Here is a 5,000-nt window from a genome sequence, read left to right on the forward strand (position 1 = left end):
AAATCTTTAAAAAGTCGCTATTGCTTATTGCATTCAGCATCGTTAGACGACTCTTATATGTCTTGGATGACCACTGTCTGATGATTATTTTAGATTTTATGCCAAAATTTTGATTTCGTGTCTTACGTCCCTACATTAGACGACCTTGGATTTTCGTCTCCTGCACCGCCATGAAACTTTGATGGTCGGGTAACTTTCGCTATTTACTGTCGGAGATCACTTTTCATGATTAATAATGCATCCTGAGACCGTTTTACTCAAAGTTAGAGCAAAAAAATTTTTTGTCCAAAAATCTTCCGTCGGTCATACCGGTACCCATGTCCTATGACTTGTACCAAGTTGTGAAGGGTACATTTTGACAAAAATCCAAAAAAATCATTAAAAAGTCGCTATTGCTTATTGCATTCAGCATCGTTAGATGACTCTTATATGCCTTGGATGACCACTGTCTGATGATTACTTAAGCTTTTATGCCAAAATTTTGATTTCGTGTCTTACGTCCCTACATTAGACGACCTTGGATTTTCGTCTCCTGCACCGCCATGCAACTTTGATGGTCGGGTAACTTTCGCTATTTAATGTCGGAGATCACTTTTCATGATTAATAATGCATCCTGAGACCGTTTTACTCAAAGTTAGAGCAAAAAAATTTTTTGTCCAAAAATCTTCCGTCGGTCATACCGGTACCCATGTCCTATGACTTGTACCAAGTTGTGAAGGGTACATTTTGACAAAAATCCAAAAAAATCATTAAAAAGTCGCTATTGCTTATTGCATTCAGCATCGTTAGACGACTCTTATATGCCTTGGATGACCACTGTCTGATGATTATTTTAGCTTTTATGCCAAAATTTTGATTTCGTGTCTTACGTCCCTACATTAGACGACCTTGGATTTTCTTCTCCCACACCGCCATACAACTTTGATGGTCGGGTAACTTTCGCTATTTACTGTCGGAGATCACTTTTCGTGATTAATAATGCATCCTGACACCGTTTTACTCAAAGTTAGAGCAAAAAAATTTTTTGTCCAAAAATCTTCCGTCGGTCATACCGGTACCCATGTCCTATGACTTGTACCAAGTTGTGAAGGGTACATTTTGACAAAAATCCAAAAAAATCATTAAAAAGTCGCTATTGCTTATTGCATTCAGCATCGTTAGACGACTCTTATATGCCTTGGATGACCACTGTCTGATGATTATTTTAGCTTTTATGCCAAAATTTTGATTTCGTGTCTTACGTCCCTACATTAGACGACCTTGGATTTTCTTCTCCCACACCGCCATGCAACTTTGATGGTCGGGTAACTTTCGCTATTTACGGTCGGAGATCACTTTTCGTGATTAATAATGCATCCTGAGACCGTTTTACTCAAAGTTAGAGCAAAAAAATTTTTTGTCCAAAAATCTTCCGTCGGTCATACCGGTACCCATGTCCTATGACTTGTACCAAGTTGTGAAGGGTAAATTTTGACAAAAATCCAAAAAAATCATTAAAAAGTCGCTATTGCTTATTGCATTCAGCATCGTTAGACGACTCTAATATGCCTTGGATGACCACTGTCTGATGATTATTTTAGCTTTTATGCCAAAATTTTGATTTCGTGTCTTACGTCCCTACATTAGACGACCTTGGATTTTCGTCTCCTGCACCGCCATGCAACTTTGATGGTCGGGTGACTTTTGCTATTTACCGTCGGAGATCACTTTTCATGCTTAAAAAAGCATCCTGACACAGTTTTACTCAAAGTTAGAGTCAAAAAAATTTTTGTCAAAAAATCTTCCGTCGGTCATACCGATACCCATGTCCTATAACTTGTACCAAGTTGTGAAGGGTAAATTTTGACAAAAATCCAAAAAAATCATTAAAAAGTCGCTATTGCTTATTGCATTCAGCATCGTTAGACGACTCTTATATGCCTTGGATGACCACTGTCTGATGATTACTTAAGCTTTTATGCCAAAATTTTGATTTCGTGTCTTACGTCCCTACATTAGACGACCTTGGATTTTCGTCTCCTGCACCGCCATGCAACTTTGATGGTCGGGTAACTTTCGCTATTTACTGTCGGAGATCACTTTTCATGATTAATAATGCATCCTGAGACCGTTTTACTCAAAGTTAGAGCAAAAAAATTTTTTGTCCAAAAATCTTCCGTCGGTCATACCGGTACCCATGTCCTATGACTTGTACCAAGTTGTGAAGGGTACATTTTGACAAAAATCCAAAAAAATCATTAAAAAGTCGCTATTGCTTATTGCATTCAGCATCGTTAGACGACTCTTATATGCCTTGGATGACCACTGTCTGATGATTATTTTAGATTTTATGCCAAAATTTTGATTTCGTGTCTTACGTCCCTACATTAGACGACCTTGGACTTTCGTCTCCTACACCGCCATGCAACTTTGATGGTCGGGTAACTTTCGCTATTTACTGTCGGAGATCACTTTTCGTGATTAATAATGCATCCTGACACCGTTTTACTCAAAGTTAGAGTAAAAAAATTTTTTGTCCAAAAATCTTCCGTCGGTCATACCGGTACCCATGTCCTATGACTTGTACCAAGTTGTGAAGGGTACATTTTGACAAAAATCCAAAAAAATCATTAAAAAGTCGCTATTGCTTATTGCATTCAGCATCGTTAGACGACTCTAATATGCCTTGGATGACCACTGTCTGATGATTATTTTAGCTTTTATGCCAAAATTTTGATTTCGTGTCTTACGTCCCTACATTAGACGACCTTGGATTTTCGTCTCCTGCACCGCCATGCAACTTTGATGGTCGGGTAACTTTCGCTATTTACTGTCGGAGATCACTTTTCATGATTAATAATGCATCCTGAGACCGTTTTACTCAAAGTTAGAGCAAAAAAATTTTTTGTCCAAAAATCTTCCGTCGGTCATACCGGTACCCATGTCCTATGACTTGTACCAAGTTGTGAAGGGTACATTTTGACAAAAATCCAAAAAAATCTTTAAAAAGTCGCTATTGCTTATTGCATTCAGCATCGTTAGACGACTCTTATATGCCTTGGATGACCACTGTCTGATGATTATTTTAGATTTTATGCCAAAATTTTGATTTCGTGTCTTACGTCCCTACATTAGACGACCTTGGATTTTCTTCTCCCACACCGCCATACAACTTTGATGGTCGGGTGATTTTTGCTATTTACTGTCGGTGTTCACTTTTCGTGGTTAAATATGTATTCTGAGACAGTTTTACTCAAAGTTAGAGAAAAAAATTTTCTTCTCAAAAAATCCCCCGAAACCAATGTCTTATACATTGTACCAGGTTATGAGGCGCACCTGTGTGTGAAGAGTTCTTCGTGTGGTTTATAGACATTTCAGGCACTTGGTATATATTTTTGGTTTCTTACCAACCAATTCGACTTGCCTTCATCTCTTGTTAGGTTTATAATATCAATACTCGAACTTATATGCATGTTCAGGGACATCATTTTAACTTTCGGTTTGCACCCAAGTCCCGAACTTAGAGATATTTTTGGTTTTGGACCAACCAATTCGACTTGCCTTCATCTCTTGTTAGGTTTATAATATCAATACTCGAACTTATATGCATGTTCAGGGACATCATATTAACTTTCGGTTTGCACCCAAGTCCCGAACTTAGAGATATTTTTGGTTTCTTACTTACCAATTCGACTTGCCTTCATCTCTTGTTAGGTTTATAATATCAATACTCGAACTTATATGCATGTTCAGGGACATCATTTTAACTTTCGGTTTGCACCCAAGTCCCGAACTTAGTGATATTTTTGGTTTCTTACTTACCAATTCGACTTGCCTTCATCTCTTGTTAGGTTTATAATATCAATACTCGAACTTATATGCATGTTCAGGGACATCATTTTAACTTTCGGTTTGCACCCAAGTCCCGAACTTAGAGATATTTTTGGTTTCTTACTTACCAATTCGACTTGCCTTCATCTCTTGTTAGGTTTATAATATCAATACTCGAACTTATATGCATGTTCAGGGACATCATTTTAACTTTCGGTTTGCACCCAAGTCCCGAACTTAGAGATATTTTTGGTTTCTTACTTACCAATTCGACTTGCCTTCATCTCTTGTTAGGTTTATAATATCAATACTCGAACTTATATGCATGTTCAGGGACATCATTTTAACTTTCGGTTTGCACCCAAGTCCCGAACTTAGAGATATTTTTGGTTTCTTACTTACCAATTCGACTTGCCTTCATCTCTTGTTAGGTTTATAATATCAATACTCGAACTTATATGCATGTTCAGGGACATCATATTCACTTTCGGTTTGCACCCAAGTCCCGAACTTAGTGATATTTTTGGTTTCTTACCAACCAATTCGACTTGCCTTCATCTCTTGTTAGGTTTATAATATCAATACTCGAACTTATATGCATGTTCAGGGACATCATTTTAACTTTCGGTTTGCACCCAAGTCCCGAACTTAGAGATATTTTTGGTTTTGGACCAACCAATTCGACTTGCCTTCATCTCTTGTTAGGTTTATAATATCAATACTCGAACTTATATGCATGTTCAGGGACATCATATTAACTTTCGGTTTGCACCCAAGTCCCGAACTTAGAGATATTTTTGGTTTCTTACTTACCAATTCGACTTGCCTTCATCTCTTGTTAGGTTTATAATATCAATACTCGAACTTATATGCATGTTCAGGGACATCATTTTAACTTTCGGTTTGCACCCAAGTCCCGAACTTAGTGATATTTTTGGTTTCTTACTTACCAATTCGACTTGCCTTCATCTCTTGTTAGGTTTATAATATCAATACTCGAACTTATATGCATGTTCAGGGACATCATTTTAACTTTCGGTTTGCACCCAAGTCCCGAACTTAGAGATATTTTTGGTTTCTTACTTACCAATTCGACTTGCCTTCATCTCTTGTTAGGTTTATAATATCAATACTCGAACTTATATGCATGTTCAGGGACATCATTTTAACTTTCGGTTTGCACCCAAGT

The sequence above is a fragment of the Anopheles maculipalpis genome (assembly GCF_943734695.1).
Source record: "Anopheles maculipalpis chromosome X unlocalized genomic scaffold, idAnoMacuDA_375_x X_unloc_28, whole genome shotgun sequence".
Taxonomy (NCBI): domain Eukaryota; kingdom Metazoa; phylum Arthropoda; class Insecta; order Diptera; family Culicidae; genus Anopheles; species Anopheles maculipalpis.